The sequence below is a fragment of the Castanea sativa genome, chromosome 5, assembly GCF_040712315.1.
Source record: "Castanea sativa cultivar Marrone di Chiusa Pesio chromosome 5, ASM4071231v1".
Classification (NCBI taxonomy): domain Eukaryota; kingdom Viridiplantae; phylum Streptophyta; class Magnoliopsida; order Fagales; family Fagaceae; genus Castanea; species Castanea sativa.
Genome location: NC_134017.1, coordinates 51845331 through 51873203, shown reverse-complemented (window position 1 = coordinate 51873203; position 27873 = coordinate 51845331). Strand labels below are relative to the sequence as shown.

The 27873-nt window shown below is 35.6% G+C and overlaps 1 pseudogene; it reads right to left on the bottom strand.

Annotated features, from left to right (window-relative positions):
- Positions 1-11: 11 nt before the first annotated feature.
- Positions 12-27289, bottom strand: LOC142633487 (oxoglutarate-dependent flavonoid 7-O-demethylase 1-like; annotated as a pseudogene).
- Between the last annotated feature and the right edge of the window lie 584 nt (positions 27290-27873).

Sequence of the window (27873 nt, the reverse complement as noted above, 5' to 3'; positions counted from 1 at the left end):
TGTCTAAACTCTCAAGTTCCTTTTTGTTCCTCTTTTTGAATCCTCATCATGCCATCAATGAATGCCTTCCCCTCAAGTATATGTGAGAGCTTTCCCCTTAAAAAATCTGCCACGCTGATTGTCTTGAACAATGCTGGTGATTCTGGAGTAATAAGGCTTGGTGCTGGACCAATATTTGCTTCTCATCTTGGGCTATAAAATGTGGCCATGGACAGCCTCTCCTTTGCTGAGTTAACAGTTGCCCTATGCTCGATGCTATGGTAAATTGCATTCGTCACAATCTGGAAAACCATGCGTGGAAAACCAATTATGGTAGTCTTTGGACTTTGGTAGATCATGCTTATGTTTGCTTCTAGATAAGAGTATCCAAACGAAAAGAAAGAACTTTTTTTTGCATTTTTTTTTTCTTTCTAGCTTGCTTTGAGTTTTGAGCTCTTAAAAGATTGACATTTTGGTGAGTCAAAGTTGGTAATTTGGTTTTTGAATATGTTTTAGAGCTATCTACTAGTATTAGGACCTCAGTTCTTTAGTTTAATGGATTGAAAGGGACAAAATTTAGCTACAAAATTGGTTGTAGCCTTAGATTACAATCTACTCAATATTTTTTTATTGGAGGTGAATTTTGACAAATCCACTATTAGATTATTCCTTTTTCTTTTTTTTCTTTTTTATTTTTTTATTTTTTTTATCCTCAATGCTTGCAAAATTTTGAGAAAATTAAAGATCGATCAATAACTATGTTTAAATTGCAAGTTTTTAATTTAAAAGTATGCATAAAATATCAACTTATAGATCATATAGTAAATAATATCCGATTAACACAAAATTTGACATGTGTATTAAGAAAGTAAAGATCATGCAATTTAACGGTTAGATTTTCAAAATATGTAGTAATTTTTATTTTATTGAGCAAGGTTGTAGCAAATTTTGTAACTAAACTTTATCCAATTGAAAGATGCAAAATTTATAAAAACATTCAGTGGTTTTTTTTTTTTTTTTTTTTTTTTGAAATTGAAGCATTCATCCATTTATATTAAAAGAGAATCATGATACAAGGCATTCATAGCTAGTGGAGGTGAATCCCCCATCCAAAACACATCCTTAGAAATATTCCTAGCATGCTGCGCAAGAGCATGAGCTACCTTGTTCCCCCTTCTCTTTGTACAGCTAAAATTAATCCAGTTTAACCCAAAAGCCACATGATGAACATCATCAACTACATTGCCAAACAAAGAAAGGTCAGCCATGGACAAAGATATTGCTCGCATTACATTGCTGTTGTCCCCTTCAATTACAAGCTCTGGAAATCCTGCATCAATGGCGAATTCCACTGCCTTTCTGTAAGCCAACAACTCTGCCTTTTCACTACTGCTTACAGTTGGCCTGGTTGCTGTTATTGCTGCCATTACCTCCCCCTTATCATTTCGTATAACAGCCCCAAATCTAGTCCTCTGATTGTCTTCAAATATCACTACATCAAAGTTTAATTTGTAGACTGAAGTTGGGGGTGGTTTCCACACGTCACCAACAGATGGCACCACTTCATTAACTCGTAAATAATTCTGAGCAGCTCGGTAGTGTTCCAAATATTCCACTGCCCTTTTGCACAACCAATTTGGATCTTGAATCTTCCCCCCATACAACAATCTATTTCTCTGAGTCCAGATAATCCATGCCTGAATAAGAAGTAGCTCCATCTCTTGCACAATAAGCCGATTTAGCAAATATTCCATCAGCTCAATCATATCATCTTGGCCATGTGAGCATTTCTGCAATTTTATCAAACTCCCAGCCCACACATCCGTTGCAACCTCACAGTCCCATAGTGCATGTATCGTGGATTTAGGGAACCTGGTGCAATTTAAACACATACTATCAGTGATAATTCTTCTTTTAGCAAGGTTCAACTGAGTTGGCAATATCTCATTACATGCCCCCCACCCAAACACCTTAACCTTATTAGGAATATGTAATTTCCACAATGCATCCCATACATTTTTCCCTACACTACCACCTGAATTCTCACTCCATTCATCACCCCTCTGAAGTTGCACAGCCACCTTATATGCCGATTTTACTGAAAATCTACCATCCTTATTGTACATCCAAACTAGGACATCAAGTACATGCTGACGACTCAAAGAGATTCTACAAATTGCTGCATCATCTTTAGAGTGGAAATTTGACATGAGCAACTCTCTTCTCCACGAATGTAGGTCCAGGTCAATGAGGTCAGCCACCAACAATCCTGCAGTCTCTTCATTGGTCGGGAGTAGCACTTTATTAGTTGGATAATTTGGAATCCACCTATCCTCATGAACTCTAATAGAAGTACCATTCTCAACTCTCCAACAACATCCATTTTTAAGAATAGGGAGTGCCGCCATTATGCTTCTCCAAACAAAAGAACAATTAGGTGATTCAACAGCTTCAAGAAAGTTAGACCTTCGGAAATATCTAGCCTTAAAACACTTATATAACAAAGAGTCATCATCCGAAAGCAACCTCCATCCTTGCTTAACAAGCATAGCAAGGTTAAATGCTCTCAAATCACGGAATCCCATACCACATTTTTTTGGAGTGGCTAATTTGTCCCACCTTTTCCAGTGAATTTTTCGTTCATTCCCTACTTGTCCCCACCAAAACTTTGCACACAAAGCTTCTAACTTATCACACAATTTCATCGGAAGTTGGAAAACACTCATCGTATAAGTAGGAATGGATTGTGCCACAGCCTTGATAAGTACCTCTTTCTCCGCCCTTGATAACAGCATACCCTTCCAACCTTGCAATTTCTTCCATACCCTATCCTTCAAATAAGAAAATGAATTATATTTTGAGTGTCCAACCAATGTTGGTAGCCCCAAATAAGATTCAAACCGCTCCACCTCCTTAATACCCAAATTTGCATAATCTCTTCTTTCTGGCCATTAAGAGTATTACTGCTAAAATATACTGACGACTTCTCTAGGTTGATACATTGACCCGAAGCTCAAGCATAGATTTTAAGAATCTCAACAACCACCTCCACTTCAGTTCTAGTAGCTCGGCAAAATAGCAATGAGTCATCAGCAAACAAAAGGTTGGTGAGTTTAGGTGCTCTTTTGCAAATAGAGACTCTATGAATTCTCCCTTCCAAATCTGCCTTAGCCAATAAAAAAGTGAATCCTTCTACACACAACAAAAATAAATAAGGTGAAAGAGGATCTCCTTGACGGATACCTCTAGATGGGTGTATATTGTCATGTGGTTTGCCATTAATGAGAACTGAAAAAGAGGGTGTTGTGACACAACTCATCACCCTATCAATCCACCTCTCAGGGAACCCTAGCTTATGCATTATATTCTTCAAAAAAGGCCACTCCACATGACCATAGGCCTTACTAATATCAAGCTTCAATGCTAGAGATCCTTTTTTACCATTCTTCCTGCAATGCATTGTATGAAGAGTTTCATAAGCCACTAACACATTATCTGTGATGAGGCAGCCAGGCACAAAGGCACTCTGAGTAAGAGAGATGATCCGGGGAAGAACTTGTTTCAGTCTATTAGCCAAAACCTTAGATATAATTTATATATAACATTACACAAGCTAATAGGTCTAAAATCAGACTTCTTCTCAGGGTTCTTAACTTTAGGAATAAGAACAATACTGGTATGATTAATGTCAAGCACCATATTTCCAGAATTTTAAAAATCTAACACAGCCGTAGGTACCGTTTCACCCACTACATGCCAAAATTTTTGGTAGAACAGAGCATCAATACCATCAGGTCCAGAAGCTTTTGTTGGTCCCATTTGGAACAACGCCACTTCTACTTCCTTAGCACTAAAATCACTAGACAACATTTGCTGCATTTCAGGGGTCACCTTACTATCAACTGCGTTTAGACATTCTTCCATCCGATCACCTAGTCCTGCACAAAATAAATTATCAAAGTATCCAGTAGCCACATTGACTGTATCCTCCATATCCTCCACCCATTGACCCTCTCCATTTTGAATCCCCTGTATATGGTTTCTCCTTGTCCTTTGGCTTGCTTTGGAGTGAAATTTTTTGTATCTTTATCATCATGTTTCAACCAGGGAATTCTAGACCGTTGAGCCCAATAAACCACTTGTTTCAACAACAAATCATCCAACCGTTTACTTACCTCCAAAAATTCAGGTTTAGTCCTCTCAGTAGCTTCAGCCTCATTAAGAACATCAAGCTATTTTTGAAAAATTTTAATTTCTTCCTCATTCGGATCTGTTTTTGTTGTCCCCCAAGCCATCAAATCTGCTCCACATGACTAGATTCTCTCTTGAATTGAAGCCAACCCCACTTCCCCATTCCCATTCACCTGCCATGCTTCACTTACCACCTCCTCACAATCTTCCCACAAAAGCCATGATTCCTCAAATTTGAATCCTCTATCCCTTCTTTGTCTCTGCTTATTAAAACTCTGAGTCTGAAGAACAATAGGTAAATGGTCTAAAGCATGGGAAGAAAGATGGGTAACTGTGCTCAACGGAAATTTTTCCCTCCACTCTTTTGTTGCTACATCTCGATCAAGACGAATTTTTGTATTTGCATCACTCGGCCTCTTATTACTCCAAGTAAATGGATAGCCTTTATAACCTAAATCTTCAAGCTGACATAATTCCAAGGCTTCTCTAAATGCATCCAATTGTGCTGAACTTGCCAGTCTCTTGCTTTGTTTTTCCGAGGCATGGAGAAAAGCATTAAAGTCACCAATACAAAGCCAAGGTCCCTCCACATACGTTTTGAAATGTGCAAGCAGCTGCCATGACTTCACTCGTCGAGCTATTTCAGGCCAACCATAAAAACCTGTTAAAAATCATTCAAAGCCATCATCCTCTACCACCTTAGCTAGCACATGATTTGCTACAAAATTAATAACCTCCAATGATACCTCCCACTTCCAAAGTAATGCAATACCTCCTCCTGAATCTGGATTTTTTGCTATGATCCAATTGGGATAAGGTAAATTCTCATAAAGCTTCTCAAAACCCTCTTTATCCAGCCTTGTTTCCATTAGGAAACATACATTGAGAGCTTGTAGTTGAAATCAATGCTACTCTCACATGAAATATAGGTCCCAGCTAGTGGCGGCTCTAGAAATTGTTTTTAGGGATTATTACTTACTAAAAAATTTAAATTAAACAAAATTTAATAAAAAAGTTAACTTGAATATATTAGTTATCGATACCAAAAAAAAAAACTCAAATACATGAAATTTTACAATTTCCTTTTATGAATTTTATTATTTTAAAGGGTAAATTGCAAATTACACCCTTGAAGTTAGGGTCGTTTAGATTTTACAGCTCAAAGTTTTAGAACTTTGATTTTACACCTTGAAGTTTGGTTTCATTAGAAATTCACCCCCACAGTTAATTTATGCTGTTAAGTGACACATGTGCATGCTGACATGTTTTATTTTTATCACATCAGCTCCAAACAGTTTCATTTCAGTAAAGACGAAGCGCAGACAACTATCCAAGCAGTATTGCTTTGCCCAAAGCTAAATCACAAAACTCTAATCATAAACTACAATATTTCAGCCAAATTTTAAAATCCCAAATCACTTGTATCAGCTTTTGCTCAAAAAAAAAAAAAAATCACTTGTATTGGCTACTCCCAAACTGCAGAGCAGGACCTCATCGTGCAGTGTGACCTTATGGTTGATGTTGTTGGGTATACCAATATCAAATAAATGTTTTTAAAAGAAAGTCTATGTCGCCAACAAAGAGTCTAAGCTTATTAAAAAAAAAAAAAGAGTTTATGCGAAAACCCATGGCTGAAAGAAAAATCCAAAACTTAAAAATCATCTTGAATTTGTTGTCTATCTCTCTCACCTAGACAAAACCCCATGTTTGAAAGCCTCAGAGGGTTGTATTCTTCATCTTGTTCCTCACAATTTCTTTAGCCGCAAAAGAGAAAGAGAGTTGGAGATAAAAGAAAGATAACTCACCGTCAGCATCGCCTACTGCCTTTGATGATGAAGTTGGTGGTTTAAGTTCATGATGTGAGTTGAGGATTTAGGTTTGTAGATTTGTGTGCCAGACCCCTAAAATTTAAAAATATTAACTTTTCACCAGGGGACAGTGGAAACAACTAGATTGGCGTGGTGCAACCCGTTTGGGCATTGAGGCACTTGAAGTGCCATTTTAGGTTAAATTGACCAAAATGCCCCGGTCAACCCTAAGTTGACCAAAAGTCAAAATTGATCAAAATCATCCCAAAATAATATTTTTCATGTTTCTACATCAAACCCGAGCTATTTGGATATTTTTGTCAATTTTGACCAAGTTTGACCTGAGGTTGACTCCCCAAGACACCAAAAACCCTAATTTTGATCCATCTGTCAGAACGGGTTGGGGTCAGCGTCATTGCAAAGATTATTGAATTCCCTTTCCAATGAATTATAATGGGAAAAAATTAGAGTTAAAACGGTTAAGATATCTCAAAAATTGGACGGAACACGTTAGCATGCTTCCCGATGGTGGAGACTTGCTTGCTTTATGCCACCCTTTTGGCTCTCTTTGTTTCTTTGCATCTTCACATGCTTGCCTACATGTTCATGCATGAGTCCTTGTGTGTGTTTGTGTCATCAAGCCTAGTTCCTACGACCTTATGTAGGTTCACACCCATCCTTAATACAAGAGATCTCGAGTCCCTTTTAGGAACTTTGCTTAATGGCACATGTGTCATCTGTACTCCAATTTAATAGAGCCATGGACACCTGATCCAAACCTACATTTGTCCTTCTCCTCCTTTTGTTTGATAACATACTTGTTTGCCCCCATTTGGCTCTCTTTGATAGTTTTTTCCTTTGCATGCTTTCTTTCTAGTTGTTTCTTTGCTTGTCTACTAGCTTTTACCCTTTGTCATTGCATGTACATGCTTAGAGCAAGGATGCTTGGAGCGAGGGCGCAACTTCCACAATGCAAGCTAAAAGGACAAGGATGCAAGCAAGAAGACGCAAGCCCAGAAAGGGCAATGTTCAATAGATTAGGAGGCCTACCCTCCCTAAGTGGTTTTCTCTTTTTCTTTTAGCCTTTTCTCTAGAATCATGTATTAGGATTTCCTTTCCTTGTAACCTTTATTTTTCCTGCGCTTTGCTTGGGCCACATTCATTGGGTATGGCAATGTTTGATTTATATTTCTTGTACCTTGTTGGGCCATACCCTTAAAACGTTGGTGATGTCTGCTATACTTTCCTACTTTATGTGATAGCATTGTGTATGATTTATGTATATCTATATATTCTTACTTGTGGGTGATCGTGCACTTTGTACGATGGACTCTTGCGGCTAAAAGAGTGACCCTCTCTAATCATGAGTGCTCTTGATCTTGTAGTGTGAGTATGCACTCAAGGCACTTGTTGTAGGTGCATATTCACACTATTGTGTGCGTGATCATCACGGTGTGATTGCCTCGATCATGTCACTTGAGTGACATTGGTGTATGCGACACGTATCAATATGCTTGGTGATTTGAGGGGCTTCGGCTCGTCTTAGTATGAGTATGTTGGCACACGCCGTATACACAAGCACGAAACCTTGCCTATGTGCCATAGCACATCAAATGCGAAACTCTACCAGATTTTCGCTGTGAAAATGGGGCACCTCCTTTGTCGTATTCTCATAGAGAACGCTTGGTGAGAATAGTGTATTGTGTGCTATGATTCACCTAAGGCGAAGCACTACCGGATTTCCGCTACGAAAATAAGGCTAAATGCTATTGAATTTTCATTGTGGAAATTTGGCAACGATTCCAAACATACTAGGGAAGCATCAATCAAGATCATACCCTTTCCACTAAACCTCAAAGCCCAGTTTCGCTAAAGCCCTGAAAGCTAGTGCCAATAGCTCATTTTAAATTGTTAATGTCCGAAAATTAAAATTTTACCAAAACAAAGGACTATCTACAGACATGCGTTATGAGGGTGCCTAAAACCTTCCCCACATATAACCAGTCTTCCGAACTCAAGAATCAAGATTTTTTATTCGTCCATATTAGATTAGGAAAAAAACATTTTTCTTAACCTAGGATTGGTAATAAAATCAAATAGAGTCAAGTGACCAATCACACTTTAGAAAAAAACCCACTGATTGGTTGTGACTTCACTTACCTTTGGTAATTCGATTAAAATTGACTCAATTCCGTCACACACACTAGAGGTACCCTCTACCCTTTTTCACACGAGTCCAAATCTTCTGTATCAATTTTTGTGTACCACTCTATGTTCCCCCAATCACTACTTGCTATGTTTACATTTTACTTTTCTTATAGAATAATTGAAATTTAAAATGGAAAGCAATCATACACATGGTAAGTAGTGGTTGGTGGAAGATAGAGTGGTACACAAAATGTGGTACAAAGGATTTGCATTCTTTTTACAACACTTGAGCTTCGAGCCTGCATACACTCCCTGTGTATGCACTTTAGCATGCGCGAGTGTCGCCGCAATGGGTGGTTGACTACCGCAAGGCATTGACAGGGTTCACACTAGCCAAGGAGTTGGGTTCGGGATGTCTAGCCATCTAGGTTCACAAGAGTTAAAGGGCTGGGTTCGTGCGTTGTGTCTTTGATACTTGAGTCTAGCCATCTTGGTTCCTAGGAGCTAAAGGGTTTTTAATTTTTAATTTTTTTTAAAAGCTAAGCAATTGTAAGTTAGTTTTAAAAGTGCAACCACTTGATTTTATTGCGGTGGAATTTTAATTTTGTTGACACGAAAGCAGTATGGAATTTATAGCCAAAGGTTTTGTTTTGTTTTTTTTCCATTAGTTTCTCAAATTATCTACTCGATTCCATTTATTCATAAAAAGAGATGAATTGGCAAAAATATAAATCATGGATTGAGAATTATGAAAATTAATTAGTCATTCTCCATGCCTCTACTACAACTGGACAAGACCAGAGCATTTGAGTCATGTTAAAGCCAGGGGGTTTGTGTTTTAAATTTTGGATGAAACGGCAACTTGTTAAAATGCAGGTCTACTCTTGGTCGGGGTTGATTTGGTAAAAATAAAACATGTCAACATGTACATGTGTCACTTAACAATATAAATTAACTATAGGGGTTGAATTGCTAGTAGAACTAAACATCAGGGTGTAAAATCAAAGTTTTGAAACTTTGGTGTATAAAATCCAAACAACCTCAAACTTTAGGGCTGTAATTTGTTATGTACTCTATTTTGAAATTGTTAAATGATAGTTCATTATTAGTTGTCATTATTTATTGTCAAAGTGACTAGGTGTGTTCCCCTAAAAAAAAAAAAAAAAGTGACTAGGTGTGACAATTTTATTTTGTTAAGTTTGTATAAATTTTTTTAGTTTTATGTAGTTGTCTTTATTTTTATAAAAATATATTAAACTAAATTAAATAAAAAAATGCAACCCACTAACACTATAGTATTTATTGACCTACACTCATCCATACCATACAAAAATATAACACTAAGTGTCTACTTAACCAATCCAATGTTTAAACAATTACTAACTTAACTATTTTTTTCTTGAATCACTAATATAAATAATACATTAAGTGCCTAATTATTGCTTTGTTTTGGGCTGAACTGATTTGTGATCAGGGTGTGCAAAAATATTTAAGGGTAAACTAAACTAATAATATATATATATATTTCTTTTGAAGTCAAGGGGTTCATTTGAACCCCTTGACAACAAGTACCAATGCCCCTACTCCCACTATATATGTAATTAGTGGGACTTATTATTACATGAAAGGAGAAAGCATTATTCTAAGAGTATTGACTAATTACTTGAAAATTTGGGATTTACCTCCAAAATGTCACCAATGTTGACAATAAAAGCATTAGGGAGAGGCTTTACTGGAATCCACCTTCCATCTTTCCTTATCTGGAAACCTTCCATTTCATTAATTTGGAGGAGTATTGTTAAGGCCACACTATTTGAGTGAGCATTGAGGCCCATCATAAGCTCAGGTTAAGGCCATGGAGGATAGTAGTTTATCCTCATTCCTTGATATCCTTCTTTGAACAGGTTTCTCATGTCATTATGTTCCATTCTTAGAGCTTTTGCCATCAGTTCAAGTATCTTCTTGGCAATGTCTCTAACCTCTATTGAGTAAGCATCTAAGTTATCTCTGCATGCATGTGATGGAAGATGGTTTAATCACTAGAGCATTAATCAGCTTTGTTAGGGTCATGTGTTTTGCTATTGTCAACCATGTTAAATTATGTGTCTTTTATTGAGTTTTGAGGTGTCTTAAAGTTGTAATTGAAGATCAAGTTGAAGACACAAAGTTTGCTCAAGAAAAACCCACTTTCAACATGTACCTCGATAGCAGCTTGATAGAAGCTAGAAACTTATTGTCTCCTTGATAGAAGCTCGATAGTAACTCAATCTACTGAGCTTCGCGAATCAGCAAAAATCAACAACGTGAAAAATTTCATAACTTATTCGTTTGAAGCCCGAATTGAGATCTGTTTGAACTAGTATTTAAAAGACATCATAAGCCATCTATTAGAAGTTTTTTTTTTTTAGAGAGAGAAATATTTCGTTTATGCAGCTACGATTTTGTAACCAAGTTTTCTCTATTTTACCAAACCAAAGAGTTTCAAAGTAGATCTGAAAATTCCATTGGTGAAGAAGTGGAAGTCATAGAAACCACCACAGACATGCTACTATGAGGAAAACCTTCAAGAGGTTCTTGAATTCAGTTGGAGGTTCCAATTGTGATTGTGGGTGGAGCGTTTACATATTGGAGAGTTCAGATGTTCTGAAGCAGTAGAAGATTTTTGCTGTAAGTTCATCTACTGGGATTGTAGAGTCTAGGGACAAATGTTTTGTACTAGATCTGAAACTTTTCTTTATTATAGTTGATTGTTTTTTGGGAAGGTCTCCTCCCAAGTTTTTTTTACTGTGAAACTAGTTTGTTTTATTGGTTTTCCGAAGTCATCATATTTTGTCTTATTTACTATTCCATTGAGCATGATATTGATTTTTTTTGTTTGAACAAGGATTATTCATAATAGATCTAATTAACAAATTGGATTTAAAATTTGTTAATTCTATCAACCGGGGTCTAAATTTCCTAACAAGTGGTATCACAACGAGCACACTTTGATTAGGTTTTAATCTCTGTTGTGTGATCCATTGACCCCGTTGTCATGGAAACTCTTGATTTTTTTGATTTGCATGATCTTGTGTTGAATGATGATGATGATGATATTCAAGATGCCTATTGTAAGCTTTATAAATTTTGTTTGAAATCTCTTAAAAGTTCTACAAAATTAAAAGCAAAAGTTAAAAAGGTCAAACTTGAAAAAGATGAATTGATTACAAAATTGGATGAAGCGAATAATTGGAATGAGAAATTAAAAAAATCAATTTTCATCTCAGGTGGACAAAATTAAGAGTTTGGAAGAGCAACTAGTTGAATCTAAAACTGAAGTTGAAAAATTAATTAGTGCTGAACTTGTTGAGCCTAGCTTAAAAGAAAAAGATTTTTATATTCCTCCAACTAAAAGGAATAATGAAGAGTTGAAGGCTAATATTGCTAGGATAGGTAAAAAATCTGATGTTAACGTTGATGTTTTCAAACCAATGACAAAAACTCCTCCAAGGTTGAACAAAAGATTTGAATTTGTCTCCACTTGTCATCATTGTCATATTATTGGTTATATTAGGCCAAGTTGTCCTAAATTAAAGTCTCTGTCAACCTCCAAGGTTAGACCTCCTTCTAGGAAGCCTAGTAGTTTTAAAACTACTCATGTTTGTAACCATTGTGGTGCTTCCAGTCACACTCACCCTAATTGTTTCAAGTTGTTCCCTGATAAGGGAGTGTCTAATAGGTCTCATCGTTTGTCTAAAGGCTCTGTACCTATTCTTAGTGAGTTATTAAAAGCTTTGAGCTTTTTAACTCATTTGAAAGAGAATTTTATTTCCTTTATGTCCTTCAGTAGTCATACTAGGACGCGTGCCTTTTCATCTTCACGGCTTAGGGATCCTTAGACTTAATTGTCTTAATTTGGTCCTCTCTTTAATTCTTTCTATCTAAAGTAGGACTTTTATGCTTGATTTCTTATTTGTTTTTGGAATCATGCTTTTATGCATGTCATTTATTTATTTTATTTCTTTCAAGAAAAGAAAAATAAAAAAAATGAATATCTTTGAAAAATATTGTAGAGTTATTTAGACTCCTTAAAACACAATTGGATTAACCTAGTTAACAAGCCAAGTTATTACTTAGTCCAAATTTCAGATCTAGGTTAAGACAATCATATAATCATATTAATGTAAAATGCAGAATATAAAAACACAAAGATATGATGAACCAGGAAAACCAAACCGGTAAAAAAACCTGCGGAGGATTTAACCTAGGTATCCTCAAGGTAAACCTGAATCCACTATGAAAGAATCGAAGTTGTACAATAACAACTTAGACCACTAATATCCTATTGCTACCCACCAGTAGAAACTTACTGACACAACCACATGCAAGCTCCGAGGCCACGAACTTCTTCTTTCTTGGATTCTCCAGCAAGTACTAGCACTCCCGCTTGTGTATCGTTAAGCTCTTATGGCAGCAACTAAATGATTATTAAGTTCTTGAAGAAATCTTATTCTTGATAATCCTAAACTTTTCTGAAGGCAAGCATCTCTCAGATCTCACAAGAGATTCACACAAATAGCAATATGAGCAACCTTAAAAATGTGGCTAGGGTTTGCCTTTTACACCTAGGGCAAAGCATAAAACTCTACACGTCATATGGGCTTAAGGCTGAGTTGGAAATTCTGCAAAAATATAACAATATGCACGACTTTCGATCGGTTGAGTCTAATTCTTGATCGATTGAGTCAGGCAGAAATGCACAGTAACTTTTGCAGTTAACTCAATTCCAACTTTACATGAATGACATACTTTGAGCAAGTCTAAAACAAGACTAAACACCTATTTTTAGAGTTTGCCAACAGTACACATTAGAGTTCTAATACATTAGTTCCTAAGTACTTAGAACCTAACAAACTCCCCCTTTGGCAATTTGTGACAAAACACAACTATCAGCTCAAAGTTTACAAAGAAAAGCCCTTTACAAAAAAATGCCCATTATAACTAAACCAATCCTAACTACTATCCATCAGTTGCAAGTGTAGACAGTAGCTTAATTGAATCAATCTGTATATTTCTTGAAACATTAAACAAAACACATAAACGTATGTGTGGAAAATACAAGTAAATAAAATAAAATCTTGAATTCACAAAACACAAAATAAAGACATATATCAATGAAAAACTCATAGACATAAGTCAATAAGCAGTGAAACAAGAAACATATATAAAAAATGAATGTATCTCTCCCTAACAAGAATACATCAAGAGCCAAAAAAGTAAATACAAAGTGAAAAAAAAAATACAAAGTGAAGCACCTAGATACAATCTAATCTCCACAGGCTCACAAAAAAAACTATCATCCAAAACTCCCCCTTACTAGAGACAATCTAATCTACTCCCCCTTTCGTGATGGAATGCCAAAAGGCAAATTAGAAACCATCATCAAAAGGAGGTGGCAAAGACGAACGTCTAAGAAGCACCAAATTTGCTCGCATAGCACGAATCTCATTAAGGATGTTCACCAAAATCTGACCATGAGCCACCTGAACGGTCATGATAGACTCTAAAGTACGACAAATGCCAAAGTCATCCAAAGTCGATGGTGGAGGGACAGTGGTAGCAACATCACCTATAGGATCAGTAGACTCCTCACCAGAAGGAATACCTGTAGAAGAAGAAGGAGGTGCGGTACCAGAAGGCTCAATTTTAGGACGTTTAGAGCGCTCTCTCATCTGAGCAGCTCTCTGCCTAAGAAAGGTTGCACCTATGGGAGCAATAACATGTACAGGCTCAGAAGCGGGGAAGTCAAACAAACCTAAAAACAACAAAATCCTATGAATGAAAATAGGATGAAAAAGAGCATGAGCCGTAGAGGAACTCCTATAAACTTTGTTTAAGGAATGAAGAAACAGATGAGGAAAACTAATAGGAGCATCCGTAACTAGAGCTTGCAAAAATGCACATCGCTCTAAAGGAATGGTGTGCAGATGCGAAATAGGCAACAAGGAATGACACGCTATCCTAAAGATAAGATAGACAGACTCAGTGAGCTCAACAGAAGTGATTCGAGGATCAGAACCCCACCGGATAGAAGTACCAGTGATGTATGATATGATGTCATCTAGGGGAGGAGACACATCATAGGGGTAAACAAGATGCTGAACAAGAGGTACCCCAAGAGCATCAACCACTACAGAAGGGGTAATGGTGTACTCATCACCATGAATCCAACTCCTCACAAGAGTGCCGAAATCATAGGGGTGAATAGAGAGGTTCGAATAGAACTCTCTAATCAAGATGGCTGGAGACGGGGAATCAAAATCCAAAAGAGACAACCAGCCTCGACGCTCAAAGTTAGCCCTAATGGCAGGATCAAGCTCATCTAACAGAAACCTACGCTCAGCCCAAATCTTTCTTTTAAGGTTAAGGGTCTCAAAGGTCTCTTGGTGCTTCACACTCAAGAATCTATCACTCTCAAAGGAAGGGTCAGAAGTAGAGGTGGATGACCTATTAGCTCTAGTCTTCCTAGGCATGGTGCTAGAGTAGAGACAGAGACACAAGAGAAAGAACAACACAAAACACAAGGGCAGATTGTAACTTAGCACAACAAAAATAAAAATAAAAATCTATTTGTTGCATGAACAGATAAATTTCATGATGCATGCTCTAATGCAGTGACAATAAGTTCAGTTTTTAAGTTTAGAATCACAAAATTGGCTTGAGCATAGAGTTTAAAACATAAACTCCAAAATTTTGAAAAATCACTTGTAGAAATTTTACTCAATTGACCAATTGATCATCACACAAGTTAGATAATAGTTTATAATGATCAAATGCATCAAACCAACAAGCCAATTTCATCAATCAAACTCAATTTGAACAAAATCCCCAATTCGGATAAAATACAAGCCCTAGAATTTTCAATTTTTCTCAAAACACCAATTTGGTCAAATTAAACACCATAGATCATGATGCTAACATTGTAGCAGAAAAACCCATTGATCAATTTTAGAAAATATGGCCTGAATCATCAAAAACCCCAAAATATGCTTAGGTCCGAAAATCTCCCTTAAATGCATGAATATATGCATGAAACATGAAATAAAATGCAAAAGAAAGGGTATAAAGGTCTTACCGGCCTTGGGAGAGAAAAACCTTGTAAAAAGAACAGAGGAAAATGACAAAAATTTGGATTGGAGCCTTGATCGGATCGTTTAGAGAGAGAAAAAGTTGAAAAACTTTTGAAAAGTTAAAAGAACACGTGAAAAAAAAATCCTTTTAAAAAAGTCCCTACACGATTTTCGATCGATCAAAAAACAGATTCGATTGGTCAAAAATGCTTTGATTAATCGAAAACCAATCGAGCACTGATTGAAACAGACAGAGGCTGACCAAAAATTTAATTGCAATTTCGATCGATCAAAAAATATGTTTGATTGGTCGAAATTCTAGAAAACACAGTTTTTGAAAAAATAGAGCAATTTGGTGCAAAAACTCCTCAATGCATTGAATATTATGAATAAAATGCATGAGTATGAGATGAAATACTTTTCAAAAACACATGTTTGAACTCTGTTTTCCCAAAATTAAGATTTTCAAAAATTTTCTTTGAATTCTCAAGCATCAAATCTATTTTGCATAAAACTCAAGGCATTTTCAAACTTGGTTGGTCAGACAAAAAACACGCACAATAACATGTACAAAGTTTAGCAAAGAGTAACTTGTGTAGTGTGTGCAACTAGCAAAAACTTGAGATACATGTGAGGTGATATGTAAGTGGAAATCATCACATAGTCTACAAAATTCATTAGAAAGAATTTGAAAGAGACTATCACCTAAAGAGTTACATCATATAACTCTCACATCTCTTAGATCATAAGCTTGCAATCATGTAAGTTTCTTGATTTTGCCTCATAATGTACACACAAATTTTAAACTTTTCAGAAACTTATTAAAAAAAAAAGTCGAGATAATGTACACACCAATTTTATTTATTTGAGTTAGCATTAAGTCCAATAATGTACACACCAATATTAAGCATTTAACCGAGGCTACACCTTATGTTTTTTTTTGTGCATGTGCTACACTTTCTCGAGCACAAAATCTTACGATATGCACTAAGGTGTTTATGATTGGCTAATGAACAGTGGTGAGATAGTTATTTATGCCTTTCTCAAAGGGTTTAAGTTTGACAGTCAAAGAAATGTGACTTCAAGATCATGACTAAGTAGTCAAAAACTACAAACATCTTCCCACACAACATGCACTACAAAGCTCAAACTAGTAAAGTGCAATAGAATAAGCTCATCCAAGCTAAACAAGGTACATAAACATGTTATGTGAAAATACATTTACCAACCTTGTTTTCAAAACCAAGTAAATAAATGCAAAACACATTTTGCTTCCTTTTTTTATTTTTATTTTTTTTATAAAAATAACAAACTAAAATCCTAGAATGAAATGCATGAATGTTATGCAATGCAAATCCTAGAAAAAAAAAAGAACATAAAAAAAATGGTCACAAAGAGTAGAGCAATGAAGTACAAGGACCATATCAGAAAAACTCACTTAGATTGAGCCTTTTGCATCCAAAGTCTTTTAGATGCACCTTGAGCATTAGAGTTCTTTTTCATATTAGAATGATTTCCAACTCTAGAATTGGAATAAAGGTTTAGAGCCTTTACCAACTCACCAATAAGTACCATAGGATCTTGTGCTTGAGGCACAGGTACTTTCGGTTTGTTTGCTCTCTTAGCTGCTTTAACAGTTTAGAGGAATGTGCCCAGACTTTCCACAAAAATGACAAACCCATGCAGGCTTATCATGTGACTTGTTCTTAGAAAGGGTAGACTTCTTAGGTTTAGATTCTTTTAGATCAACCCTAATCTTCTTGAGAGGTGAAACTTCTATGGGTTTGACAATCTCACTCACAACCTCACTCATAGGGAGTTCAGAAGAAGATGAAGGAACAAAGATTGTGGAATTAGGTGTAGACACATTGATGCTTTCTACAAAACCTAAACTAGTTTTGTCGAAAGGAAATTTTTGAACACTTAACATCTGATCAAGTTTGGAACTAGCAGACCTATTAGTTTGTTCTCTAGCAACCAATAGTTCATGTTCCAAAAATTTAACTTTATCAAGTAAAAGCATATTCTCATTCTTCACATTATTCAAAAGTTCAGTAGCATCAAACAAATTCACAAGCAAATTCTTCTTATCAAGCTCAAGAGATGCAATTTTCTTTAAGCCTAATTCGACACTCATGGCATCCTTTGCAGCAACTTTGCAAAATTTATTGTAGGCTTCTTGAAGATCTACATCCTCAGAGAGTTCCCCATCAGACGGGTTCTCTTCAACAGTCATGCTTTCATTGACTACAGTAATAGCAGTGGAAGCAATGAAGTTTCCATCCTCGTCACAACTAGACTCATCATCAGAAACTTCATCATCACTAAGGGTTACAGTCATAGCCTTACCCTTAGACCTCAAGAATGTTGGACATTCAGATTTCATGTGACCATACCCTTGACATCCAAAACATTGAGAACCCATAGAATTATTAGAAGATTGACCTACTTTTTCTCTAGGTTTTTCAATGTTGTTAACCTTAGTGGGATCATTCTTCCTAAAATTTCTAAGTTCATCAGTGTTTTTACCTCTTGCCCTTCTGTTGCTATTTCTAAGGAAATTTCTAAAGTTCTTGGCAAGGTAAGCAATCTTTGTAGTAGAGACTTCATCATCAAATCCACTAGCATCAACATCATCAACAGACTTAAGAGCCATTGATTTGGATTTGCTAGTTTTGAGTAGGTTCAACTTATAGGACTGAAGAGATCCTATAAGTTCATCAACAGGGATGGAGTCCACATCCTTGCTCTTAGTGATGGCAGTCACTTTGGGTCTAAAATCTTCAGTTAAAGATCTAAGAATCTTTCTAAAAATTTTAGGTTGATCATATATTTTACCCAAGTTGTATGTAGAATTAACAATGTCATTTAGTTTAGTATAGAAATCATCAAAAGATTCATCATCAGACATCCTAATGCTTTCAAATCTAGTTGTTACTTGTTACAATTTATTGATCTTAACTGCCTTTGTGCCTTCATGCACAGCTTGGAGGATATTCCAAGCAGTGTGAGCAACCTAAACATTAGAGATTCTCTTAAATTCCTACATAGAAACAACATTAAAGATAGCATTCATAGCTTTGCTATTGAAGGCTGCTACTTCTTTCCGAGAAGTTTGCCACTTACTCACAAGAGTAGTGGGCTTCTCCCATCTGTATTCAACGGAGTTCCAGACTCTCTCATCAATGGATTTCAGGAAAGCTTTCATCCTAACTTTCCAATAAGCATAATTATTTCTATCAAAGTGAGGAGGAATAACAAGAGAGTGTCCGTGTTCGATGACAACAGGGGTCAAAGATCAGCTCAGAGATCAAAGGATCTACACACAAGAGCTACCCACTCTGATACCATTTGTAGAGTTATTTAGACCTCTTAAAACACAATTGGATTAACCTAGTTAACAAGCCAAGTTATTACTTAGTCCAAATTCCAGATTTAGGTTAACACAATCATATAATCATATTAATGTAAAGTGCGGAATATAAAAACACAAAGATATGATGACCCAAGAAAACCAAACCGGTAAAAAACCTGCAGAGGATAACCTAGCTATCCTCAAGGTAAACCTGAATCCACTATGAAATAATCGAAGTTGTACAATAGTGACTTAAACCACTAACATCCTATTGCTACCCATCAGTAGAAACTTACTAACACAACCACATTCAAGCTCCGAGACCACGGACTCCTTCTTTCTTGGATTCTCCAGCAAGTACAAGTACTCCCGCTTGTGTATCGTTAAGCTCTTATGGCAGCAATTGAATGATCATCAAGTTCTTGAAGAAATCTCCTTTTTGATAATCCTAAACTTGTGTGAAGACAAGCATCTCTCAGATCTCACAAGAGATTCACACAAATAGCAAAATGAGCAACCTTAAACGTGGCTAGGGTTTGCCTTTTATACCTAGGGCAAAACATAAAACCCTGCACGTCATATGAGCTTAGGGCTGAGTTGAAAATTCTACAGAAAAAATAATCTGCACGACTTTCGATCAGTCGAGTCTAATTCTCGATCGATCGAGTCAGGCATAAATGCACAGTAACTTCTGCAATTAACTCGATTCCAACTTTACATGAATGACATACTTTGAGCAAGTCTAAAACAAGACTAAACACCTATTTTGATCATGGTTTGTCAACAATACACATTAGAGTTCTAATACATTAGTTCCTAAGTACTTAGAACCTAACAAATATAAAAACAGTATGTGTTTGAGTATACTGGTACTTTTGGATGGCCAAGAATCAAGGTTTCATTACTTTGTATCTCTTGTAACTTAGATGAGCATCTTCATGCACAACTAAGCAATGTGAGCTTTGTGGCTGGTTTATGTGATTTGTATGATTTGGTTAATCTTTCATCATTCATATTTTTATCACTTTTTTTGATGGGAAGGACTAAAAAATCTTAACAGAAAGCATCTATGTGCAATTTATAAAAACCGTGTTTGGTAAGGTGTAGTACTTACACGACAAAAACAAGATGTTTTGCTTACATAATTGAGTAATTCTTTTTTCTCTTATATACCCATGCATGTTATATCATTTTTTACTTAAAAGAAAAATATGCAAAGAACATGAAAAACAAAAGAATCAAAATGCTTTTACATATGGTTGCAAGCGTGTTTTTAGGAGATGTGAGAGTTATATGATGTACCTCAAAGGTGATGGTTCCCATCAAACGGTTTTGATTGTGTGTGAATGTTCTTGATTCTCTTATATCATTATTTTCATATGATGAGAAACTTATGCTTCCTTGCAAAGGTTTCATACACAACACGCAATTCTTTATTACTCTTGATACAATGTATAGGTACAATGAGATTTGGCCGTTTAAAGTTACCCTTTTACTAGTGTGAGTATTTTTTTTTTTTTTTTAAACAAAAATTTGAGTTTTTGCTTTAAAAAGACTTGAAGTTTTGAGTTTTGCTTTTTTTTTATTCCCTCTGTGCCCATAGCATCTTGTTGTTGTGTTCTTCTTATAGGGCTATGGTTCTTTATTTTCCTTGTACCCTCTATGTCAATCAAGGTTTTTTATTATTATTATTATTATTATTATTATTATTATTTTGCTCTTTCTATACCCTTTGACAATTGTGTCAAAAAGGGGGAGAAATTTGATTCTTGAATGTCATTCCTCAGGGCGAGTAATAGGTTTAGGGGGAGAACTTCATGTTAAAGGGAAAAAAAGTTTTTTGATGTAACTAACTTAGGGGGAGAGTTAGTTTGATACACTTTGATATTGATATATTTTGTGTTGTGTATCTTTTGGTTTTGTAACCATTTACATGTATCATGTGTTGTTTCTATATATGATGATGATGTATGTGTTTCACTCTTTATCTCACATGTGTTGTTTCTTTTCTCACTTTATACACATGTTTCTTGTTTATTTAACTTGTCATTGTTTTTCACATGGTACCTTGATGAGTCTTGTTTAGTGCTTTTCAGGAAAGACAACATAAAGCCAAGTCAAGATTCTAAGTTGTCTTCTTGTAGCAACTTCCAAGGTTCAGATATTTTAGACTAGGCTTATTTTGTAATCTTGAGTAGAATGTATTCTAGGACATTCAATGTACTTTTGTGGTTTTGTCACAGATTGCCAAAGGAGGAGATTGTTAGCTACATATTTTTATGTAATTGGCATATCTTGTGACAAAACACAATTTACTTATTTATTATCTCATTGTTTTCCACATGGTTCGCATAACATGTTTGTTAAATGCTGTCAGGAAAGACAGGTATGAAGCCAATCAAAACAGTCAATCCTAGTTTGTGCTATGGTTTCTCATTATTTTTAGATAGGCTAGTGTATTTGAATATGGGCTTATTCTTTATATTTAGGTTATTATTGTATTGAGCTTACTTTTGTACTTAAGGTTTTGTCATAGATTGACAAAGGGGGAGATTTTTAGGGTCTTGTGTTTTGGTATTGTCAACCATGCCAAATTATGTGTCTTTTATTAAGTTTTAATGTATCTTAAAGTTGTAATTGAAGACCAAGTTGAAGACACAAAGTTTGCTCAAGAAAAGCTCAATAAAAACACAATTTCAGATCGCAGCTAGATAGAAGCTAGAAACTTACTATCTCCTTGATAGAAACTTGATAGTAGCTCAATTTATTGAGATTTTGTTCTCGATAGAAGCTCGATAGCAGCTTGATTTATCAAGCTTCACAAATCAGCAAAAATCAGCAATGCAAAAAAGCCCATAACTTATTCGTTTGAAGCTCGAATTGAGATCTGTTTGAACTGGTATTTAAAGGATATCATAAGCCATCTATTAGAATTTTTTTTTTTGAGAGAGAAATACTCTGTTTATGCAGCTAGGGTTTTGTAACTAACTTTTCTCTATTTCACCAAACTAAAAAGTTTTAAAGTATATTTGAAGATTCTATTGGTGAAGTACCTGAAGTCATAGTAACCACTATAGACGTGCTACTGTGAGGAAAACCTTCAAGATGTTCTTGAAGTCAGTTGGAGGTTCCAATTGTGATTGTGGATGGAGCGTTCATATATTGGAGAGTGCAGATGTTCTAAAGTGATAGAAGGTTTCTACTGTAAGTTTATTTACTGAGATTGTAGAGTATAGGGACAAAAGTTTTGTACTAGATCTGAAATTTCTCTATATTATAAATGTTTCCCCCAAGTTTTTTGTTGTGAAACTAGTTTGTTTAATTGGTTTTCTTAGATCATCATATCTTGTCTTATTTACTATTCCGTTGTGCATGATATTGAGATGATATTAATACTTGTTTGTATGAACAAGGATTATTCATAATAGATCTAATTAATAACTGGGGTTTAAAATTTGTTAATTCTATCAACCGGGGTCTAAACTCTTAACAAGCTTTGAGTAAACAAATCTAGAATAGGAGTTAGTGTTACCTAAAAAAAAGATTCTTAGAGTTCTTACTTACTATTGCGTTCTTCTGAGAGGACAACACTAAATGCCTACTTGTCATGAGTGTGAATGTTTATTTTTCAACTGAAAGACTATCATATTCCCCCATTGTCTAACTAAATTATTTTTTCTTCTCTTTGTTAGCCACTAGGCAGCATATTCTTTTATTGGTGGCCTTTTGTTTTTATTCGCTCAGTGACCAAATTATAAGTACATGATTCAGATTAGTTCTCAACCTTACCGGATCAGGATAGGACTGATCTCTAATCTTAAATAGCATATAGATTTGGAAGGTTTAGGTTACAATCCATCCAAAATTTTGTTTTGACTGAGGAAAACTGTTTTTTTTTTCTTTCTTAAAAATAAATTCTTGAAAACGGAAAAAAGCTTAAAACATCACCAATTCACCATATATTTCCTTTATTTTTTATTTTTTATTTATCTTTTCATTTCATTATATTGTGCATACTATTTAGCCAAACAAAATTAAATAAAAAAAAAAAAAAAGAAATACCAATTATTGAGAGGGAGAGAGAGAGAGAGAGACCTGAATGGGAGAGGGATCTTGAGGAGCAAGTTTCTCAAATGGATTGGAAGCATGCTTATGTAGAACATGTCTCCCCAACCAAGTTTCTGCTCATCGGACACGACAAAGGCTTGCCCAAACCCCTCTAAATTTCCTGGTAGTTGCCATAATTTCTTCTTCTCTTCCATCGGCAGATTAAAGAATTCTTTCATACCTACTTTCACCTTCTCCATCAATGAAGTGTCCACCCCATGATTTATTAACTACGCAACATATTTCCCTTTTTTTAAAAACTTAAAAAACATAATGTATATTTAAAATAGTTTTCTATATGATAGAAAAAACATTATAGAATGCCAACTTATCTTTATAAGAAAATTATTTTCTAATCTTGACCGATATAGACCACTCTTTTGTCTGGCGGAATTTTCATACAAATTGGTTTTGACAAAAGTTCCTCCAATTTATTAGGTGGAAATTTTGAAAAATCATCCTAGTGTATTTTTAGTTACATGGTCTAATTATACTCATGTGACTTGTTTAAATGATTTAATCATATGATAATACATGTGTGTGATCTTATAAATTGTATAAAGGATTCAGTGACACAGCCAAAAATTTATCTTTGAGTGAACCAAATGTATATAGTAGTGTAAATGATCACATAAGGTTGGTCAAGTGGTTCTTAAGACCTTATAATATCCATGAGGTTCTAAGTCCAAAACTCCTAGCCAACATGTTCAACTTCGAAGGATTCTTATTTGTAATTACCTGATGTGTATGAGACGGAGGACTACACATACTTGGGGATTAGTTAGATTCTCAAATATCTTTGGACACCTGTACGTGTTCGAAAAAAATAATATAAAGATACCAATGTAAAAAAATTATAAACATTTTTAGCATGCAAATGAAGTATTTTATAAGCAAATAGACATATAACAAAAAGTGTCAACAATTATGTGTAAACATTTAGAAAAATATTACACTTGTTACTTATCTTTGATCAAAAGCGAAGTGTAAAATAAAACTGACCAATTTTTAATATTTTAACTAGTTGGAAAGTTAAGATAACCCTGCAGCTCAAGTCCTTTTTCCCTTCAACTCCCAAACATGTGCATTTGAATGTACTAATTCAACCACAAGACCCTCAACAAGTTGGAATAAGATTATGAGTAATAAACCATTATTAAAGAAATTTTAATGATACAATTTGTGTGTGTGTGTGTGTGTGTGTGTGTGTGTAATTCTATTTTTGAAAGAGCTACCTAATATACATACTTAAAAAGTCATGGGCTTTAGGGAGCTGGCCCCTTAGAGCATTAGCATTGGGGGAGGGGGGGGGGGGGGGAGGTGTAAAAACCTCCTAGTTGCTATTTTGCCCATAAACATGCCAAAACACCCACTTCATCTGGGTATGTATTTCTAAAAAAATTTACAAACTGTGAACAATGGGTTCTTAAATATAAAACCTACTGTAGCTTTGGATGTAAAACAAAAAATGATATTTTATTCTCACACACTCTCTCCAAATAAATAAAAAATAATTTCTCTTTCCTCAGTCTCTCTCTCTCTCTCTTCAGCCATTATTCTCTCCCTTTCTCCCTCTCTTAGACCAGAACTTGCTCTATCACTCATACAGGTGTAGATCAGTGGTGCTAAGCATGGTTTGGGTCCATGGTTAGGTTGCAAGGTTTGGGTCTATGGATTGAGTTCGGGTTTGTGTAGATCAGTGGTGGTGGTGGGTTTGCTCATTGATGGGTTTGTTTTTTTTTTTTTTTTTCTATTTTTGAAATGAGTTTGGTGATTGATGGTAGTGGGTTGATGTTGGTGGTTTTGGCTGTGTTGATGGTGGTGTGGGATTAATGGGTTTTGGGGCTGTTTTGCTTGTTGGTGGTGGTTTATGGTGGATTTATGGGTTTAATAGCGGTGGATTTGTGGGTTTTTGTGTGTTGGAGGTGGCGGTGGGTGGTTGAATGGTGCAACGGTGGTGGGTTCGTGGGGTTACTAGTTGGGTTTTTTTTAGATTGGTTTGGTGATTGGTGGTAGTAGGTTGATTTTTGTGGTTTTGCTTGTGTTGATGATGGTGTGGGTTTAATGGATTTTGGGGTTGCTTTGGTTGTTGTTGGTGGTGGTTTATGGTGGATTTATGGGTTTAGTGGTGGTAAATTTGTGGGTTTTTGTGTGTTAGAGGTGGTGGTGGATGGCTGAATTGTTAGGATTTGTGCCTTTAAATCCTATTGTATGATGCTATGTATGATATTATGTATAACATTGTGTATGACTTAATATTGTGATTAATAAAGTTGTTTTATTATTATCTAAAATAATGGTAACATGAATATTGAGACATTATCATATAGTCCATGAGATGCATAGTATGTGATTTATGTGATTTAGTCATAGAAGATATAAGTCACAAGTTCTTTGTAAACTCAGAATTTATAGTTCGTAGTCGGTAATAAAATTGGGCATTTCATCTACGAAGACTATAACGTATCAACTAAGATTATTTGTCTTGATCATGGAAGTGGAGACTTCTAGTTGATATGTTGATATGTTTTAAGAGTTAAGACATATTGAATTGAACCGCTGTGAGATTTATTATTCTCCTAATGACTGTCAAATGAATAATAAATCTCACGATTTCTATTTGCATGAACTTTTAATCTTGAGAGAATAATGGACTTGATCATGACGTGTAGGTTGCTTTGATATATCAGGAGTGAGATCTAAAATAATGGTCAAAACCTCAGTATGTTGAGCAGTCACATTTAGTGTTGATGGAACATATATTCTCAATATGGAATTCATAATCTCTTAACGGAGATATAAAATATTCCATTGAGATAAGTTTAATTGGTTTGGTTATTCAGAGTGTTAGGTTTAACCACTTTTGTAAGAAATTACTAAAGTATATATTTATGAAATTGGATTTCATAAATATATAATGAATAACTTTAAAGGATTAAACTGGGTACTCAAGGATAAGATGTAGTAATTTACAAAGTGGCAGTCTACATTTATGACTTTGTATTACTACGAATATTTTATGAAGGGGTTGCGTGTATAATAAAGTCTTGAGATATAATTTATTAATAAGGCCTAGAGTGCAATTATATTTATATAGTGGTATTAAATATAATTAATGGTAATTTTGGACTTGTCAAGAGTTGACGGAAAAACTCAAGGCCCATTGGAGCTAGTGTCTTATTGGTCCCTTTTGGTCCCACTCCAAGCCACACACTAAAGCCCAATTGGAAAGACCCAATAGGCTAGCCCAATTAGATAATTAGTTAGTTATAAAAGGAGAAACATGCAGAATTTTTTGATTAAGAAAAAGAATTAGAGAGAGATATCATTGTGAAATAGTGTGTATGTGAGAGGGAGACACACTTTCATTCTCCCTTGAAAACTGATTAAGAGACCACACATCTTGGGCGTAAAATGGAATTGGAGTGAAGATTAAAAGTGTTCCCAAGTGTTTCTAATCTTTGTTTTGAATTTCTCCACACCAAGATACGTTATCTTGTTCTTAAATTCTGAAATTTACATAGTGCACGTTATCAATCATGAATGAAATAGATCCTTATTTGTTGCTTCCGCTATGTATTTTGTATGAGATACAAAATCAGATTTTTTCCAACATGAATGGTGCAACGGTGGTGGGTTTGTAGGGTTGCTCGGTTTTGTTTTTGTTTTTGTTTTTTTGTTGGTGGTTGCTGGGGTGTGATGGTGGGGTGGTAGGTGGCTAAGCTCATCTTTCTCATGTGGTGGTTGCTAGAGAGATAGAGACGGAGGAAGAGAGGAAAGAGAGAGAGATGGGAGAGGAGAGAGAAAAATGAATTTTTTTAATATTATTTTATTAGGTTGTATGTAAAAATAAGAACAGAGATGTAGGGTAACTTGTGAAATGAGTTGGTAAAATAGATAAAGTGGTGTTTGAGGATGCAGGATAGGTTTTTTTTTTTTTTTTTTTTTTTTGCATCCCCAAATGCTAGTGCTCTTAATGGCTCCGCCATTGAAATGATTGAAGGAAACTTTGTCATGTTTCTTCACCAAATTATCTCTCTCTCTCTCTCTCCCTTAACCACCAATTATTTTGATCAGGATTCTTCAGATTCTATAAGTAACTACTACACATAGAATGTAAACAAGTACAATTTTTTCACATGCCCTTAACCACCAATTATTTTAATCGGGATTCTTCATATTCTATAAGTAACTACTACACATAGAATGTAAACAGGTACAATTTTTTCACTCCTAAATATTCTTATCAAAGAGAGGATGACCTGGAAGTAACCCCATTCCTTGCTTGCATGGTGTAACTCATCCAACTCTGAGTCCCTAAATTTTGTGGAAAATAACCTTTGCATGTCGATGACTGGGACTTGGGGTAAAGAAGTGTCGGATTTGATGGGAGGCTCATAAGGGAAATGCATATAATGTGGTGGGACTGTGCTTGATGTTTCCTTTGCCAGCTCTTGGACACAAGGAACTAGGGTAGAGCTCCTTAGGCTTGTTATTTCCCGTTCCATAGCTCCAACAAAACCCAAAGAGAAAGAGCTTAAAGTCTTAGCTCCTGAATAGAGAACCCTGAGCTTTAAACTTATACTAGGTGTTGAAAATATCTACAATCTGCTCATAGGGCTAAAGAGATTGCTATTGGTTCCTACAAAGCCTTAAGGAGTAAGGAGATAAGGCACAACACTCAGAAAACCCTTAAGGTATCAGAGAAAAAGCTGCAAGAGGTCACCACTCAACTGACCAAGGCAGAAAGTGACTGGAAAAGTACTGAGGTTGCATTAAAGATGACCGAGAAACAGGTCGAGACCCAACGTTTGCAACTCTACCAGGCTGACGAGGAAAAAGCAGTGGCGAAGAAACAAATAGAGGATTTAAAGAAAAACCTGAAGGAATCTGATAAGGCTAGGGAGGAGGCCAACAAAGAAAAAGAAGAAGCTGTAAGGGCCAAAGAAGAGGCAGTGGATAAGGCTGAGCAAGCCGGATACGAGGTCGGTGTGGCTGAGACAACGGAAGACCTCAAATCACAATTCTCGGAATTATGTAGAGACTACTGCCTCCAAGTGCGGAATGAGGCACTCAGCCGAGTTGGGGTTGATGCCTCTTTTGCCCTCTGGGAGATAGAGAACGTCTACTATCCCCTAGCTATCTAAGTCTCTGCTCCACTCAGTGCCAATGATGA